This window comes from Sapajus apella, unplaced genomic scaffold, assembly GCF_009761245.1.
Source record: "Sapajus apella isolate SASKATOON/1434 unplaced genomic scaffold, GSC_monkey_1.0 scaffold74, whole genome shotgun sequence".
NCBI classification, from domain to species: Eukaryota; Metazoa; Chordata; class Mammalia; order Primates; family Cebidae; genus Sapajus; species Sapajus apella.
In genome coordinates, this window is record NW_022437014.1 from 8,348,846 (window position 1) to 8,359,745 (window position 10,900).

Consider the following 10,900-nt stretch of genomic DNA (forward strand, 5'->3'; position numbering starts at 1 on the left):
TGCAGCCTTGACCTCCCCAGGCTCAAGCAAGCCTCTTACCTCAGCCTCCCGAGTAGCTGGGAGCACAGGCGTACACCACGCCAGGCCAGTTTTTTTTTCTTTGTAGAGATGAGGTTTTGCCATGTTGTCCAGGCTGGTCTTGAACTCCTGCACTCAAGTGACCTGCCTGTCTTGACCTCCCAAAATGCTGGGATTATAAGTGTGAGCAACCACACCTGGCCTCAGATCTGGTTTGTTTGTGACAGAGTTTCGCTCTTGTTGCCCAGGCCGAGTACAACGGCATGATCTCAGCTCACTGCAACCTCTGCCTCCCAGGCTCAAGCAATTCTCCTGCCTCAGCCTCCCCTAAGATCTATATGTGTGTTGTGTGTGTGTGTGTGTGCATTCAATGCAATACATTGCACTGTGGCTAGGTCTTCTACCTAGATTCAGTACCTGCCAGGTGGATGAGCCACACCCAGCCTGACCACATTGTATTTCAGCATTTTATTTTTAGGTCAGCTGTTTGAAACTCAGACCACATCTTCTTGTAAAATCAATGTTATATAGTATGGCGAGGCTATCAGCTAGCCCACAATATTAAGTCTACTCAACCCAAATACAGGTAAATAAAAGTACTAAAAAAAAAAAAAAAAAAACACTAATCTGAATTCTGGATGTTCTGACCAGAGGGCCAGGCAGAAGATGAGAGACAGCAAAAGGAAGGGATTCCAGTTCTCCTCGCATTTACACACAAATTTGAGACATTCAAAAAGTTTCTTTGACATCTTCCTGCTTCCTTTTCAGTATCCCTTTCTAACATCCTTCTCTTCTTAGAGACTCAGTAGCCACACAATAATCTGTCTCAAGTACAGGATTTTACTCCCAGACCTGTGTTAGACTCTAAATTTTCCATTCTTCAAAACTACCCTTCTCTCATAGTAAAAGTTCTGTCTCTCATTTCCTCAATATAAATTATTTCAGGTGTGCAGTAAAATTAAAGCAATCTTATTGGAACTCATATTTACTAGTCCTATATCCTTCCAAAAAATGGTTTGTACTGATTTCAACAACTCTGGTTAATACAATTTATCTGCTATTGATACATGGCAGTGCTCATGAGATTTACTCTTCTATCCCCTACACACATACACACACACACACACACACACACACACACACACACACAAATTATAGGTTAAGGAAAGTTGTATTCTGCAAGTCAAATCAGTAAATCCACAAACAATGAATGTTATTAACCTTTTACAGGTAAAGCAAGAAACTGTGGGAGTGAGGGTTGGGGGTGAGGGTGTTGAGCTTGGGAACAATAAAAACTCCAATTAAGGTAATAGGCAAGGAAACTTAGGAAGGCAGTTTTTAAGGTTGCCAGATTTAGCAAATAGAAGATTCGCAGTTAAATCTGAATTTCAGATAAACCACAAACAAGTTTTAGCATAAATACGTCCCAAATATTGAAAGAATGGGACAAACAGTACTAAAACATTATTTGTGATTTATCTGAAATTCTAGTTTCACTGGGCATCCTGCATTTTATGTGGTAGCCCTCTCCATTTCAGGCAATTTGTTTATCCTGGTTAGTAAAACGTCTTTGTGTCAGAGAGGAACTGGTCAAGTGTAGCAAAGTACAGGATAACCAACCCTCAAGAGCCAGAAATGAACAATACCCATCCAAATATCACACAGAGGAAAGAGCCTTGGCAATGAAGATTTAAACATTATGGTGTCCTTGATGAGGCTGTCACTCAGTTGGGAAGAAATGCTTCTCAGAAGTATGTTAACTAATTGTCATTAATTTGAGTCCCACGTACCTGGTCCCATGTATATGGCGCCTGGGGCTCTCCTGAAACAAACATTTCTGTCTGCTTGACCTGTATAAAATTGTTATTCTGTATTATGTGAGCTGAATTGTTTGAGTCTGTTCCCAACACATCTATTAATGCCCACAAAAATTGGGTTTCTGTCTTGCAAAGTTAAGAACAAGGCCTTGAGCAAAGCTGACTTTACTGAGCTAAGTGCCACTTCATAAGGGCTCTTGAAGACCAGCTGGACTTTCCCAGACCCTGCACCACCATTTGCTCAGGGTGCTTTTGGTTGTAGTTTGTTTTGTCTTCTTTTCATTTGAAATTGTACCAGCCACAAGGATTTGAGGCCATCGAATAAAATGAAATGGAAGAGGCACATGAGAAAAAACTCTTCTTGGAAGGCTGAGTTTTCCTGAGATCTCCTTAAACCCGTTCCGGTATTTCAGTGATTTTTCCTCTTTTTTAAGAAAATATCTTCCTTGGATTTTGTAGTTTTTGTTTTGTTTCATTTTGTTTTGTTTAATACTTTAAGTTTTGGGGTACGTGTGTGGAACGTGCAGGTTTTTTACAGAGGTATACACATGCCGTGGTGGTTTGCTGCACCTATCAATCCATGATCTACATTTGGTATTTCTCCTAATGCTATTCCTCTGCTAGTCCCTCAACCCCCAACAGGCCCTGCTGTGTGATGTTCCCCTCCCTGTGTCCCTGTGTTCCCTTTGCTCAACTCCCACTTATGATTGAGAACATGCAGTGTTTGGTTTTCAAGGATTTTGTAGTTCTTATTGGCTCCCCAGACACACAAGGAGGTCCAGCCACGGAAGAACAGGAGCTGCTCTGTAGAATAGGAGTCATTTGCAAATTGGATATTTAAGTCCTCCCTGCAATAAATGGTGTTTTCCTTTTGGCCTTCCTAAAAGTTTATGAACATGATCTTTTCAGCATCTCCCATTGTTCTCTGCCCACTGCTCCGACTCTAATTCTCTGTCAGAAACTTCCTTGTTGCTTTTAATTTTTTTCTGTTTTTGGTTTTGAGACAGCCTTGCTCTGTCGCCCTGGCTGGAGTGCAGTGGGCTGATCTCGGCTCACTGTCACCACCTCCCAGGTTCAAGCAATTCTTGTGTCTCAGCCTCCCGAGCAGCTGGGACTATAGGCATGCACTATGATGCCTGACTGATTGCTTTTAATTTTTTAAGCTGAAATTCGAATTCCCAGGAGTGGACTTTAGTGTAAAATAATATTGCTAAGTATATTCCACTCACTCTTGGTATTCAATAGATATTTTATTTTTGTGGTGTTGATGATGTAGATAATGGTAATCATGTTAGACAGAATCAGCTGTATTAATTCTGATAGATGTTTTCACTGCAAACAAAACCCTCAGAACACTTGGCATGACCCATCTTGAACTACTGTAGTGCCAGTGGGCCTAGATTTTTACCTCCTACTAAATTATGTCATTGGTATGCAGTTTTTTTTGTGAAAACAAGTAGGAAGAATAAATCCCATAATAAAACAATTTTACAGCCGGGCACGGTGGCTCACGCCTGTAATCCCAGCACTTTGGGAGGCGGAGGCGGGTGGATCACAAGGTCAAGAGATTGAGACCATCCTGGTCAACATGGTGAAACCCCGTCTCTACTAAAAATACAAAAAATCAGCTGGGCATGGTGGCACGTGCCTGTAATCCCAGCTACTCAGGAGGCTGAGGCAGGAGAATTGCCTGAAACCAGGAGGCAGAGGCTGCGGTGAGCCGAGATCGCGCCATCGCACTCCAGCCTGGGTAATGAGAGCGAAACTCCGTCTCAAAAAAAAAAAACAAAAACAATTTTACTTAAACAAGGCTTTGGAATAGACTTTTATACACTGTAGTTGCCTGGATTTTTTGTTGTTGTTGTTTGTTTTGTTTTGTTTTTTGAAACAGAATCTCCCTCTGGAGACTGGAGACTGTCGCTGGCGTGCAGTGGCACTGTCTCAGCTCACTGCAACCTCCCCTCCCAGGTTCAAGCCATTCTCCTGCCTCAGTCTCCTGAGTAACTGGGTTTATAGGCACGTGCCACCACACCCAGCTAATTTTTTGCATTTTTAGTAGCAATGGGATTTCGTTTGGCCAGGCTGGTCTCAAACTCATGACCCCAAGTGATCCATGCATCTTGGCCTCCCAAAGTGGTGAGATTACAGGCATGAGCCACCACACCTGGCCTGTTGTTGCTTTTAACTGCTAATACATGAGTCCACTATATTTATCTATCTTTATTACCTAACACTCAGATGAATCCTCTTGCTTCTCTGCTCTCCCCAAGAAACCTATTACAATTGTAGAAGCAGAATATTGTATGCCTTACATTGGCTTCTTAAAAATCTATTCCTTTCAATATTCTCTTATTAAGTGTTGGATTTATTTAGCCCCTGAACTTTGTATTCAGTTCTAAGAAATGGAATTTTGTCTGTTGCCTTGAAAAAGCAAAACAGGAGAGGAACAGACCACTAATGTAGGTACGGAAAGAAACAACATTTCTAAAAGAATACAGCCATTTTGGGGCCGGGCGCGGTGGCTCAAGCCTGTAATCCCAGCACTTTGGGAGGCCGAGGAGGGTGGATCACGAGGTCAAGAGATCGAGACCATCCTGGTCAACATGGTGAAACCCCGTCTCTACTAAAAATACAAAAAATTAGCTGGGCATGGTGGCACATGCCTGTAATCCCAGCTACTCAGGAGGCTGAGGCAGGAGAATTGTCTGAAACCAGGAGGCGGAGGTTGCGGTGAGCCGAGATTGCGCCATTGCACTCCAGCCTGGGTAACAAGAGCAAAACTCCGTCTCAAAAAAAAAAAAAAAAAAAAAAAAAAAAAGAATACAGCCATTTTAAAAACAGCTTTTTTAGATAAAGAGGCTGAAAACATTTACAAAAAAGAAATCTTGTCCTTTACTTTAAAGTCATGAATATGTCCTTGTGAGACAGTCTGTAAAAACCCCTTTTAAGAGATTTGAACATCAAAGGTCTAATGTCTCCTGTGGAACATATCCTTTAATTCTAAATGATTTGGCCATCAGGAGTAACTATTGTGTATTCAAAATGGCATCTACAACTCTAAAAAAGACATGAATTGCCTTTTACTTTGTCAGACAAAAGAGTCTTATCTCCATCTTTGTATTTTTTAAATGCCCAATGGTAAATAAATCAGACTCTCCTAAGTTCCTTATCTTAAACAATGAGTTTGAAATATTTATTCCTGACATAATGGTATGCATAACCACTGCCTATGTTGCAAAGAAAGATTATTTGCTCTTCTCTGTCTCTATTAAAAGTAGAATTAAAGAAAATGGATTTACTGGGAGAAGCAAAGTTCAGGCTCAAGGAAGCACTCTTGTCACCGAAAGTTCTTAGACACTGGAATAGATTAGCAAAGAGATTACATATTATCTTTTGTGTAGGCCTCTAAAACCACAGTGAATTTAAGTCTGTCTGGGTTGTGGGTTTCTTACAAAACACCGTTAGTTCACTCAATAAGGATATTATGGAGATAGTTGTAGATGTGGAAAAGCTACCAAATATATTTACTGAGAAGAACTGTATTATTTATTATCTACCTTCCAACAAATGTTGTTTATGTCACTTTTAAAGAATATGATTCAGTTATTAACATCAAGTTCAGGACACACTGGAGTACATTCAATGTGCAGCATGTTGACAGCAAGAGCAAAGGACAGGATACTATCAGTGGAGATTTTCTCCATTGCAATGTAGCTCATAATCAGGATACTGCCAACTATTTGAATATTGGTTGACCAAGATTTAAATGTGGCATGGCTGTCAGAGCAGAAAAAAAGAACACCAAAAACAAAAAGACTTTTCTTCAGAGTAACACACAGCCTCCTGCTAAATTTTTCATTCCTATAAATTTTGGTTAATTCTGCTGGCCAAACAGCTCTAGATGAGTTCATGTTTCACAGTCATTAAGCCATGGGCACTGCATCATATAATGTGGGTTATGTGTGTATTTTGGCATTGAGCTTAGCTCCATGGTTAATCAAAATAACAAATGTTTTTGTTTTGTGGGAGGTATATGGAGTATGCAGAGATCAATAATTGAACTCAACATTCCCTGGGAATCTTAAATTTAGTTGAGAGGAAAAGGTATATACTTAAAAACATTATCAATAACACACAATGAAAAATTTCTTTATAGGCTCTTTCATGATCTAAAGGGAGTATGGATTTTTATCATCTTTTTCCATTATACTACCACAAAGCAGAGCTATTTGATGAAGTCTACATGGAAAGCCAATATCTTAATATAGTTCGTATATGTGTATAAAACTATCTTTCCCGCAAGAAAACTGTTTTTTGAATTAAGACAGTGTGTTCTAAATAGTCTCACGTCTCCCACAATGCCTACAGAACTGCCTTGACATAGCAGCTGTTCAAAAAGTATTTGTTGACCAATCATGACCATAAGCTTATGCCAAAATAAATATGTAACACTACAATGCTGAATATTTTATAATTATGAAGCATGAAACTGAATACTACTCACATGCAAAGAAAATTTGACTAGCTTCAGAATGCAATGTATCAATCTCATTCAAACTGGGAAGATACTTTCCAATGTAAGGGCCTCTGAGACTTAGGATTTGATTATTTTTTACATCCTTTGAGAAGGGGTTAGTCCATATGTGCATGTGTCCTGTCTGAAACCAGAGAACTGAGCCAATTGACGTTTCAGGTCCCTTTCTAACCACAAGTCTGTGATCCTCTTTATGGGTGAAGTTCACATTAATTTAAAGAAGAGTTGCAGGCCTGACGCGGTGACTCACCTGTAATCCCAGCACTTTGAAAGGCCAAGGTGGGCAGATCACTTGAGCCCCGGAGTTTGAGTCCAGATTGAGCAACATGGCCCAGCCCGGCTAATTTTTGATTTTCTGTAGAGACAGCCTGGGAGATGAAGGTTGCAGTGAGTTGTGATCATACCACTGAGCTTCAGTCTGGGCAACAGAGTGAGACCTTGCCTCAAAAAACAAAACAAAAAACGAAAAACAGAGCAGTTGTGCATGAACAAGAAATACCCTGAGTGTAAGATTAGAAACAAAAACAAAAACCTGGTGTGAGATGAATCCAGAACTCAAATTTCATGCAGGCCTAAGTCCTTTGAAGTAGCCACAGCAATATGTTTTGTTTTATTTTTTTCTTTCTGAAGACCTGCAATATAGGGTAGGCATAAAAGATTCACTTTGTAGAATCAGTCCAAAGCAATTCCTCTGTAACTTGTTTACAAAAATAGCCAAAGCAGTGGAAAAACTTCCTTCAGAATCAGGGTGATTGAAAGCATGTCTCATACAGAGAAAATTACTCACTTTCGGACTGGTCTAAAGTGTGAGGCATCACCACAAAAGAATAAACGAGTTTTTCTGCAAAAGATTCTCAGTAAAGATAAATGGAATGGTCATGTGATGTTCTTTCTTTTCTCTTCTCTTTTTGCTTTTAGGATACTTCTATAAGTGGTATTCAGGCATACTGACATGTTTTGTTTTCCTTCTATTTCTCTCTTTGCAAAAGGTGTTTTAAGGCACTTACCATTGCCAGCTAAATGTTCATATTATGACATCGTTCCTAGCAATCTTACGTTGATGGGCACTTTTCACTCAGACCATATTCTACTCGGTTCATCAAAAAAAAAAAAAAAAAGATTTTTTTCCTTGTTAGTCTCTTTTAACTTCTACTTCTCTGATTTTCTCTTCTCATACTTCTACTTACTTTCCAGATTTCATACTGCTGCTTTTAAAATTTAATGTCTTTTCCAGTGTATACATTGTTCCTTGTTTCAAACATGCGAGCCTGAGCACTTTGGCCCAATCCTTTTCATTTTCAGAGCCTTTAATTCCAGTGTGCTACTGTGTTTGCCGCAGCCTTGAGGACTATAACAAAATTTCATGTGGTGCAATGCATTATTCATTCATAAGCAGTTTTACAGGCCCATTCTTTTGCCCAAGGCACAAACATAAGCAATTGATCTCACTTCCTTTCCCTGTCCTTCTACCTAGGAATAAGAAATGTGACAGACATCAAGGACATCTAAAGCAGATGATAAATATATGGAAGAAATTATCCACTGTCCCAAGCTGTTGCTCCAAGCCTGCCCAGTGTCATCCCTTTCCCAAACTCAGTTCCTCCACCTCCTCCCCACCATCCTGAAGTAAATGGGAGTATGCCGTGTTACGGACTGAGTTGTATCTCCCAAAATTCACATGCTGAAGCCCTTGCTCCCAGTACCTCAGAATGTGACTGCATTTGGAAAGTGAGTTTTTGCTTAATTTTATTTTTTATTTTTAGATATAGGGTCTTGCTCTGTTGCCTAAACTGGAGTGCAGTGGTGCCATCATAGTTCACTGTAACCTCAAATTCCTGGGCTTAAGGGATCCTCCTGCCTAGCCTCCTGAGTACCTGGGACTACAGGCATGAACCACTATGCCTGGCTATTTTTTTGGGGGGGGTTAGGGGAGAGACAAGGTCTCGCTATGTTGCCTAAGCTGGTCTCGAACTTCTGAGCTCAAGTAATCCTCCTACCTTGGCCTCCCAAAGTGCTGGAATCACAGGTGTGAGCCACTGAGCCCAGCTGAGAGGTTTTTAAAAGAGGTAATTAATTAAAAACTTAATCCCATATGCCTCATGTCCTTATAATAAGGACATAGGCAGACATGGAAGACCGTGTAAAGTCACAGAGAGAAAGTGGCCATCTACAAGCCATGAAGAGAGGCCTCAGATGAAAGCAACCCTATCAACTGTCAACACCTTGATCTTGGGCTTCTAGACTCCAGAACTGTGAGAATGTTAATTTCTGTTGTTTAAGGCACTCAGTTCATGATTCTTTGTTAGGCAGCCCTAACAGACTAATACAGCCTGTCACAGTTGAAAGTCTCTTCTGATTGGCTAGTGCATTTGCCATGCTGAGTATTTTCAACAGCTTTTCTGGTTGAAGCAGAACAGTTAAATATTTAGAGGCAGAGCACAGGAAAATCAATCTCCCAAAAGCAACACATTTGCATAACAGAAAATCCACAGGTGGCTGACCCTGATGTGACCAGTCCGCCCACTCAGTAGGTAGAGCATGAGACTCTTAATCTCAGGGTCATGGGTTCAAGCCCCACATTGGGCACCAGCTGTGACAATGGTCACATGGAGGTCACCACCTGAAATGTTGATCACCACCTGCAGGGTTCTGTCCTGCAAACCCTGACTCTGTGGTGGATGAATAAATACACTCAAACACAGAGTACAGTGAACGAGTGGACTAGGGGGTCACTCACTTCCCACAGAGAGAGATCACAGCTGTACAACACCCACTAGTTCTCCTTCCTCACATTTATTTAGTATAGATTTAACAACAAAGGCTTTGAGGAAACACACTTGTGGATAATTAACATGATTAAAAGAGTCGTTTTTCCGAAAGACTAAAGCTCAGGTACCAATGCCCAGGGCAAACACCATTAAAGGATAATATCCCTGGTTAACCTACCCCCAAGAGGGCCATCCGGCCCAAAGGTTAGTTTTAAGACCACATGAGTAAACAGTATAGAGACAAAGGAATGTGGGGTACACAGACTTAACTGAGGAAGCTTCTATTATCCTAATCTTTACCCTATGACCTAATGCTCTAAGGTAAGAACCGGCTGCCTTCAGCCTGTTCCACTATTACAAGTTAGGAAAACCTTTTGGACTTCCAAAAGGTTTGAGACTATATGTTATAACTTTCCCTAATATTTTGCCAACAACCCTGAATGAATCCCAACAGGTGGTACCTTTTCTTACATGGCAGCTCGCTCTAGTAGTAGAATCTGACTATGCCTTTCAGCAATTTCTTTTTTGTTTGTTTGTTTGAGACTGAGTTTTGCTCTTGTTGCCCAGGCTGGAGTGCAACGGCACAATCTCGGCTCACCACAACCTCTGCCTCCGGGGTTCGAGCAATTCTCCTCCCACAGCCTCACAAGTAGTCAGAATTACAGATATGTGGCACCGTGCACGGCTAATTTTGTATTTTTAGTAGAGACGGGGTTTCTTCATGTTGGTCAGGCTGGTCTCGAACTCCCAACCTCAGGTGATCCACCCACCTCGGCCTCCCAAAGTGCTGGGATTACAGGCATGAGCCACCATGCTGGGCTGGTGCCATTTCTTAGTAATATGACTTGAACTGCTGTAGAGGCCACCTGGAGGTTCTTGCCTTTTCCTGGGATAAGAGTGCAAACAAGTGTTCAAACAATCTAAGCAAAAGTATTACATAGGAACCAGGAGAATGCATTTAGCTTCAAAATAGGATAATAATACTTTTACTATCCTAGGATTATTGGGAGAATTAAATGAGATAAGGTGTAATGTACCAAACACAGTGTCTTTAATATCCATTACATATTCAATGAATACTATTATGTGAAACAAAGTGCAGACCCAGTTAATGAAGTACTGATTTTCAGCTATAGAAGCAGGTATTTCCTGAGTTGATGGCTAATGGAATTTTTTCTTTCTTGAAGAACTTCCTGTGAATAAAACTGGACCTATCAGTATCCCTATATTTAAACTTCAGGTTATGGTGGAAACAACAATTTTCTGGGAATAGATTTTAGAATAGTAGCTTTGGCATAATTCTGTGGCATTTTCTTGGAATTTCACCAAGTTTCATCAGTAAGACTGTCAAATTTAAGTAATTTGCACTATGTCCATCCACCATGTTCCCATTAACACTAAATTATTCCCCAAGCAGAAATATTATTAAATAGGCAGAAAATGTTTTTAAATTTACTGGGATTACACTTTTATTTAAATGATCTAGCATTTTATGAAACTGCACTTAACTAGAATCAATTACATTACTACTTACATAGCTGAAAATAAGTTGGAATTATAATAGTGTCTGGCCTATTACAGATATTTAATAGATTTATCTCATTTAAGGATCTCAAAACACATAATAATTATGGAGGTGTGTTTCTCATCTGCTCCAATTTCCTTACGTACCAAATGAGACAGTAAATCTGCAAGAGGTTGCCCAACGTCAAGGCAAGGCACGCAAGAGATCGCCCAGCGTCAAGGCAAGGCACGCAAGAGAT

The 10,900-nt window shown here is 40.4% G+C and overlaps 1 long non-coding RNA gene across 2 annotated transcripts in view; it reads right to left on the minus strand.

Moving 5' to 3' along the window:
• Positions 1-340: 340 nt before the first annotated feature.
• Positions 341-10,900, minus strand: part of LOC116532095 — a 10,739-nt gene continuing 179 nt past the window's right edge. Inside the window, exons 2-3 of one of the 2 annotated variants that reach the window (XR_004260711.1) lie at positions 9,549-10,023; positions 341-352 (exon numbers count right to left, since the gene is read on the minus strand). This is a non-coding gene — a long non-coding RNA (uncharacterized LOC116532095). Of the gene's footprint in view, positions 353-9,143; positions 10,024-10,900 lie in introns of those variants that run through there. The other variant, XR_004260710.1, reaches the window with a different exon arrangement.